The sequence below is a fragment of the Plecotus auritus genome, assembly GCF_963455305.1.
Source record: "Plecotus auritus genome assembly, chromosome: X".
Taxonomy (NCBI): domain Eukaryota; kingdom Metazoa; phylum Chordata; class Mammalia; order Chiroptera; family Vespertilionidae; genus Plecotus; species Plecotus auritus.
Window position 1 is genome coordinate 109,539,481 of NC_137784.1, and position 8,799 is coordinate 109,548,279.

Below are 8,799 nucleotides of genomic sequence, written 5' to 3' on the forward strand. Positions count from 1 at the left end.
AACCAAAGGACTTGTATGCATGCATATAAGCCTAACCAATGGACATGGACACCAGGGCGGTGAGGGCATGAGTGGGGGGGGTTTGGGGGTTAATAGGGGGATGAGGACACATATGTAATACCTTAATCAATAAAGAAATTTAAAAAATAAAAAATAAACTGGGATCTGACAACTTTATAAGCTAAATTTTCTCTTAATGTATCATAAACAATTTTCTACATCATTAAATATTTTTGAGTAACGGCAACTTACATGGGTAATCAGTAATTCATTGTATAGGTGTACTATAATTGATTTCATTTAAACCTTTAGTAGTGGACATTTAAAATGTATTTTTTTTCTTTTAAGTTTTTGCTATTATAAACTTTTTTGTTTGTTTGTTCTTGCTATTTTAAAAATATCCTGAGAGCTAAATTTTTGGAAAATCATGTCTATTTCCTCAATAAAGAACCCTATAAGTTGAAGTGATAGGTTGAAAGCTATGTTAAATTTTAATTTTTTTGACACATATTGACAAATTGCTCTCCCAAAGGGCTGTATAAAATTACAGTTTCACTAGCTGTGTCTAGAACTAGGAGGAGACCCATTTGAGAGTAATTTCAAGGACGGAGTAAACAGGACTTGGCGGGTGTAGAAGAGGGATGGATCCTTGGCAGAGTATCAGGGCAGGAGCAATGTGAACTCTGTCAAGAGGAGCAGAGCAATGGGCAGGCCTAAGGAACAGGCAGCTGGGTGGATAAATAATGAGGAAAAAAAGGTAACTATAGGAGAGTGGGTCAAAAAAATGAAGAAAAAAAAAAGAGATCTGTAGTGGAGTTGTGCATTCAGGTCACTTTAATTTACTGCTTTATTCAGCAAAAGTAGCAAATGCAGCAAACAGCTCATCTTTTTTGTAGCTCTTGGTCCAGAGTTATATTCATGTGAATATGTTGGTCCATTCTTTTCATCCAATAATCATTTATTAAATGTCTACCATGTGCCAAGTGCTGTTTTGGATGCTATGGGTATGGAGATGAATGAGAGCTGGTCCCTCCTTTCAAGGAGCTCACAGTCTAGGGGGGGACACAGATATCCACAGATTGATACACTACAGTGTGGTACAGACTAGGAGAGAGGTAAGTGCAGGGTCCTATTGAAGCCAGAAGCCTAGCATTACTTCGTGTATGCATGCATGTGTGTTGGTGAGGGGGCAAGTTGGGGAGTTGCAAGGAAGGCTTAACAGAGGTATTGATATTTGAGTTGAGTCTTGAAAGACAAGGAGTTCCTCAGATCACTAAGGGTCACAGATCATACTCATATTCCTTACCAGCATCTCGAATATTTGTGCTACCACTATCAAGGACACTTGAGATGCTTGTGAGCAATCCAAACCCACTTATGACAATAGTTTCCACTGTTACCTTAATGAATATATGTACACAATCTGTTTGGGCAATACTATGCTCATCTTAGAATATGAAAGATAACAAACAAATGACATACTGACTTTTAAAATAATTTTGATGAGCTGAAACCGGTTTGGCTCAGTGGATAGAGCGTCGGCCTGCGGACTGAAGGGTCCCGGGTTCGATTCCGGTCAAGGGCATGTACCTTGGTTGCGGGCACATCCCCAGTAGGAGGTGTGCAGGAGGCAGCTGATCAATGTTTCTCTCTCATCGATGTTTCTAACTCTCTATCCCTCTCTCTTCCTCTCTGTAAAAAAATCAATAAAATATATTTTAAAAATAAAAATAAAAATAAAATAAAATAATTTTGATGACTGATAGAATAATAATATTCATATCTACCAAGTCCTATTAATTCTACCTCCTAAATGGCTCTAAAATCTGTTCCCTCCTCTATGTTGCTCCCTTGGCTCCTGAGCACCAGCCTCCTAACTGGTGCATTCAGTTTTATCTTTTTTAAGACATATTAGTAAAATTTAAAGTATTTGTGGAGTTAACATAACCACTGATGGTAGATGCCCTACATTTTGAAAAACACTGGCCTGTGAGAGCACATCCAAACTTCTTAGCCTTGCATTCAAGGTTCTTCACAAATCAGTCTCAACCTATCTTTCCAGACTTTTCTACCATTATACTTTCCTTTTCCCAATCTATACCCCAGTCATGCTAAATTCCTCAATATTGAATGGCTATGCACTGCTCTTCTATAACCATATGTCTCTTACAGACTGCTCCCTCTATCTGAAATGCTTCCCCTCCACTCTTCTCTGCCTAGCAAATTCATTATCCTTCGAGACCCATTATGTCACTGCCTCACAAAAGCCTTATGCCTAACTCTCTCTTAGTTAGTCACTCCTTCCTCTATCCTTCCAGAGCACTTCGTACCTATCTTTATTATACTACACACTACATTATCTCAGAATTTTGGACCTCTATTTCCCCAACTAGAACCAGGGAGCGCTTACACCAACACTTCATGTGGGCAAAGGTCATGAAGGAAACCTAGTGACCCAGGTCACTTAAAATAAAAGCAAAAATAAAACCTAAAGTCAGTCCAGGCCCAAAGAGCTTAAAGGAATGACGTTTTACAAAGTGAATCATCTTATTCAGAAATAGCCATACTGACTATAGTTTTGGCAGACAAAATTAGCTACGGCTGCAATAGCAGTTAAGCTAATTTGGTTTTGGCAGCTACTTTCAGCAGACACACACTGACATAGAAACTAAGAGTGAATCATTTGGGTTTCTGCCAAGATGATCAACTATAACTCACAATAATCTCTCCTTACCACAAGCAGAAAATCAAGAATAAAGTGAACAGCATGACCAGCAAACCATGGTAGACAGAGCCTGGGATCTATAGTCAGAAATCTATACACCCAAACCCCAAATCAATTCATTACAATCTACATGGCTTTAGGTAGGTTGTTTAACTTTGCATTGTAGTCTCCTTTTCTAGAAAAATGGGAGGAATAGTACCTACTTCATAAGACTATTAAAATAATGCAACAAAATGCTTATGACAGTGCCTGGAACATTATTATGGGCTCAATAAACATCAGTCATTATTGTAACCCAATGAAATGACTACAATTCAGATAATGTGATGCACAGAATAGCAAATGCATTTTTTAAGAAATAAATATGAGCCCTGGCCAATGAAGTTCAGTTGGTTGGAGCGTCATCCCATGCACCTAAAGGTGGTGGGTTCGATTCCAGGTCAGGGCACATACCCAGGTTGTGGGTTCAATCACCACGCGGGGCATGTGGGAGACAACCAATCGATGTTTGACATCAATGTAGTTTCTCTCTCTCTTACAGTTAGTCTCTCCTTCCCTCTCCCTCCCTTTCTCAGAAATTAATTCTAAAAAAAAGAAATTTGCCACCAGGCTTTAAAACTGACAACTATAGAGTGTAGCTAGCCACAAACAAAACCAGTGTATATGACAAAGTTCCTCTGGTGTTTAAACTCACACCTGAAAAACACCACCACACTTCTTTGTGTTCTCCAAGAATTGATCTCAAAACAGGTTCCCCTAGGATGAAAAAACAAAAATTGCCCAATCTTAATTTTTTGTCTTTAATTTTGTTTGATACAGAATAATATCCAAATCATGCAGATACTTCAAAGTGCCCTATTATTATGACCCCAAGCTTTTTAATACCATTTCTTTCCCAATCTATCACTGCTGACATCTTTTTTTAAAAACTGAATTTAGGAATGGAACCAATATTGCGGCATAGGTAAGCACCTAAACTGCTGCCACACACAACAATTTCAAAACTACAACTAAAAGACAGAACGGACACCATCCAGAACGACAGGAAAGCTGGTTGAGTGAAAATTCTACAACTAGAAGGAAAGAGAAAAGCTCACAGAGAATTGGAGGTACGGCAAAGGGTCTTTGTGCGCACAGAGGGAAGGGCGGCTGAGAGCCTGGCTGACTATCTCTGGCGGGAGGGGGAAGGAAGTCCCCGATGGCACTGAACCCCAGTTCTGACTGCACTGAACCCCAGTCCCGGGCGAAACCCCGTGGACCCAGGCTCATAAAGGGGGAGTCTGGACTGTCAGGTAGAGAGAAAGGCACCCGGAGACTCGGAGACCCGGGGGAGACCTGGGGGAGCCCTGGCAGGCAGGGTTCTGGAGGCGCGCACGCCAGTGTGCACAAAGGCTGTGGAGGTTGCCACAGGCTTTCCCTAGCAGAAGGGAGTCCGAAGCTCCTGACTGCACTGAACCCCAATTCTGACTGCACTGAACCCCAGTTCCAGGCGAGCCCCTGGGGACCCATGCTCTTGTGGGGGGGAACTGGACTCTCGAGTGGAGACTCGGGAGCCGGGGAAGGCAGAGGTCTGCAGGCGCGCACATGCCAGTGCGCACAAAGGCTGCGGAGGTTGCCACAGGCTTTCCCTAGTGGAAGGGAGTCAAAAGCTCCTGACTGCACTGAGCCCCAGTTCTGGCTGCACTGAACCCCAGTTCCAGACAAGCCCCTGGGGACCCACGCTCTTGTGGGGGGAATCTGGACTCTCGGGCGGAGACTCGGGAGCCGGGGAATGCAGAGGTCTGCAGGCGCCCACGCGCGCAAGGGCAAGGCTGACGGGAAGCCAAGACTGTCTGCTCCGCCCTGAGACTCCACCCCATTCAAGCTGAGCACAGAGGCTATTGCAATTTGGCAAGTCTAATCCTATAAGGCTGTCTCCAGCACCGAACTTCTCCCAGCGTAGATACAGCTGATCCTCACAGCCAACTGGCCTGGAGGTCAATTCCTCCCAGTGATACCAACAACAATCAAGACTTAATTACAACAAGGCTGTACACACAGTCCACAAAGGGGTGCACCAAGAGTGTCCACCTCAGGTTAACTGGGGAGGCCGACCCACTGGGCCATATAGGAAACCTAGCACACAAATCTACCCTACCAACTCAGGGAAGCAGTGAAAATGCGACGTCAAAGAAACAGATCACAAACAAAAGAAATGGAGGAAAACAAACGACTGGATATAGAATTCAAAACCACGGTTATAAGGCTTTTCAAGAATATCCTAGAAAAGGCCGATAAATATAACGAGACCCTCGAAGATATGAAAAAGGAACAACTAGAAATTAAACATACACTGACTGAAATAAAAAATATTATACAGAGACCCAACAACAGACTAGAGGAACATAAGAATCAAGTCAAAGAATTGAAATACAAAGAAGCAAAAAACACCCAACCAAAAAAGCAAAAAGAAAAAAACAATCCAAAAAATTGAAGATAGTGTAAGAAGACTCTGGGACAACTTCAAGCATACCAACATCAGAATTATGGGGGTGCCAGAAGAAGAGAGAGAGCAAGATACTGAAAACCTATTTGAAGAAATAATGACCAAAAACTTCCCCCACCTGGTGAAAGAAATAGACTTACAAGTCCAGGAAGTGCACAGAACCCCAAACAAAAGGAATCCAAAGAGGACCACACCAAGACACATCATAATTTAAATGCCAAGAGCAAAAGACAAAGAGAGAATATTAAAAGCAGCAAGAGAAAAACAGTTAATTACCTACAAGGGAGCACCCATACAATTGTCAGCTGATTTCTCAACAGAAACTATGCAGGCCAGAAGGGAGTGGCAAGAAATATTCAAAGTGATGAATAGCAAGAACCTACAACCAAGATTACTCTACCCAGCAAAGCTATCATTCAGAATTGAAGGGCAGATAAAGAGCTTCACAGATAAGAAAAAGCTAAAGGAGTTCATCACCACCAAACCAGTATTATATGAAATGCTGAAAGGTATTCTTAAAGAAGAGGAAGAAGAAAAAAGTAAAGAGAAAAATTATGAACAACAAATACATATCTATCAACAAGTGAACCTAAAAATCAAGTGAATTAAAAACCTGAGGAACAGAATAATCTGGTGAATATAATAGAATCAGGGGCATAGAAAGCGAGTGGACTGGTAATTCTCAGGGGGAAAGGGGTATGGGGGGTTCAGGAAGAGACTGGACAAAAATCATACACCCATGGATGAGGACAGTGCGGGGGAGGTAAGGGCAGAAAGTGGGGTGGGAACCGGGTGGAGGGGAGCTATGGGGGGGAAAAGGAGAAACAATTGTAATAATCTGAATAAAGATTTATTTTAAAAAAATAAAAAATAATAAATAAAAATAAAAAACTGGTACATCTACACAATGGAATACTATGCCGCTATAAAAAAAGAAGGAACTTTTACCATTTGCAACAGCATGGATGGAACTGGAGAGCATTATGCTAAGCGAAATAAGCCAGTCAGAGAAAGATATCACATGATCTCACTCATATGTGGGATATAATGATCAACATAATTTGATGAACAAGAATAGATCCAGAGACAAATGGTAGGGGACAGGGATTTAGAGAGCAACCAAAGAATGTGTATGCATGCATATTAGCATAACCAAGGGACACAGGCACTGGGTCGGTGGGGGCTTGCCCGGGGTGGGAATGGCTGGGGGGGTGTCAATTGGGGAAAGAGAAGACATATGTAAAACGTTAGACAATATAAATAAATAAATAAATAAATAAATAAATAAATAAATAAATAAATAAATAAATAAAAATGAATTTATTTGGGTGACACTGGTTCACAAAACCATTGTAAAGAGTCTGCTTTTGACCATGGGTGCACAATGCAGTGTGAAAATGATGTTTTGTTGAGTTGTACACTTGAAACCTACTGACACCTTTTATTCCATTCAGGTAAGCCCACTTGTCACACAAGTGCTTCCTCTTGTATCTATCCTTCTCAATTCCAATCCTAGTATTATGGGGAAGCATTTTCTCCCTCCTCTTTGCCCATTTCAAATTTCATCTGGAGCCCAAGTTAAATTCGCCTTCTTCACAAAGCCTACCAGAACTGATCTGAAGACAGATAAGTTTCAAACCTTTAACATTTCCAGGTTTGGCTTGACACTCCATAGGTCAGCCCCCACCCTCCAACCCATTAGTATACCCTTCCACTAACGCCTCAGAACTTTTTGTTCGCATTTGTTATAATAAAATCATTAATAGAGTCTGTTTCGCACAGCCTATTTTATTCTGTAGTTGGTGTGCCACATACAAAACTGCCCATATTAGTGCTATCAGTCCTTGCTGGAAACCCCTAAAGCACGGTTTTAAAAATAGGTATACAGAGGGAAGAGACTAACCAATGAACTTATATGCATATATGCATAACCTATGGACAGATAATAGTGAGGGGAAGGCCTGGGGAGGGGAAAAGAGTGGGGTGCAGGAGGCTAGTGGGGGGAAAAGGGGACATCTGTAATACTTTCAACAATAAAGATAAATTTAAAAAATAATAAATATAAATATGTCTAACTTGCCCTTTACTCTCATCAGAACATTGCACTGAATCTTAAACACATATCTCAAAAGTGAGATTCCTTCCCTCTTCTGTTCCCTATCCCTTCTAAGAATTAAAGGGAAACCATTTCTACTGCAAAGATCTGGTTAGAGAAGGGGTGTGTGGCTGGAGGGAACAAAAAAAAGAGACGGCGACTATCTTTATTTCACCATCAATGAGACAGAAAGTGAAAATTTGACAAAAGTAACGTCCTGGGCGTGGCAAGGAATTCCCCCGCCTCCAGAGGAAATGGAAAGTGTGTGCCTTGGGAGGGATGTGTGCCCAAACCTGAAATATAAATAGTGCAGTGAAGGCCTGGAAAGGGGGCGGGAGTGGGGAAGGGGGCGGGCATGGGGGGAGGAAGATCTGTAATACTTTCAACAATAAAGATAAATTTTGTAAAAATGTAAATTGAGGGAAAGGAGAAAAGAAATCACCCAACTCTTCCAAGCATTAAGGAGAGTCCAGACGCCACCTAAGGAAGACGCTGGTCGAGAACCCTAACTTAAGACATCTGGGGAAGCACAAGGCAGAAGTGCGGGTGTGTGGAAGAAAAGAACAGAAGGCGAGTTGGAGAAAAAAAAAGAGAAAAAGAGCGCGCTCCCGCGGCTGGAAGGAACTGGCTTGGAGAGCTCAGAAGCCCACCCCCGACTGGCAGTCCCAACGCCCCCACCCCCGCAAAGGGGGAGCTGGGCGGAGTTAACCGCTAAGGGCAGCAGCCCCGGAAGCACCCTCCTCCCTAGACTCCCTCAGTCCCACAGTCCCCAGCCACAGCCACTCAGGCGTTCTGCCTCTCTGACCTCCAGCTCCCCGGCTACCGAAGCTATTCCTTATACAGCCGCAGAAAATCAGGCCGGCGGGGAAGCTCCTGGTCAGGAAGTGTCCTCGCTGCGCCACGCGCCACGCAACTGTCTTCTATGCTCCCCGCCTCACTCTAGGCGGCTTAGGCCCGACAGTGGGGCCCAAGGCTGGACTCTCACCTAATATGGCGTCTCCTATTGGTTACTGGTCACTAGGGAAGCGAGCCCCCAATCGTTGTCCTCATGGGAAATGTAGTTTGAGGTCGCTTGCGGCTCTTACTCCTGGAGAAGATCCAATACTGGCATTGGTGGGAAGACTTAAATGAAGATAGAGGATTGTGGGAGATGGAGTTGAGACAGCAGTTTCTATATATACCCACAATTCCCATCACCTCCCACCCCCTGGCTGTGATTATGCCCAGAGTTCAAACAGAGAAGAGCATTCTGGGTATTGTAGTTTGGCGTGCACTGGCTAACAAAATCACCCTTCTTAGATTATGGGGTTGTACTTGTGGAGGCATTTGAAGGTTCTAGATTTATTTTGCTGTTGGCTAAGCTATTAGCATTTGGGGTGGGGGAGCACTTCATATCGTGATTTGAAATTCTCATTAAGTTTTGATTGACTTATTTTTGCTCTGATAAGCTTACAATTTTAACTGGTCCTTTAAAACTGTCAGAAGTGTGCTCTG

The 8,799-nt window shown here is 42.7% G+C and overlaps 1 protein-coding gene across 4 annotated transcripts in view; it reads right to left on the bottom strand.

Annotated features, from left to right (window-relative positions):
• ENOX2 (ecto-NOX disulfide-thiol exchanger 2) overlaps window positions 1–8,520 on the bottom strand; it is a 330,767-nt gene extending 322,247 nt beyond the window's left edge. The window contains exons 1-2 of one of the 4 annotated variants that reach the window (XM_080653886.1): window positions 8,111–8,292; window positions 3,422–3,481 (exon numbers count right to left, since the gene is read on the bottom strand). The gene's annotated coding sequence lies outside the window, so the exon portion shown is untranslated. Of the gene's footprint in view, window positions 1–3,421; window positions 3,482–8,110 lie in introns of all 4 variants that reach the window. The other 3 variants (XM_080653885.1, XM_080653884.1, XM_080653887.1) reach the window with 3 other exon arrangements.
• Between the last annotated feature and the right edge of the window lie 279 nt (window positions 8,521–8,799).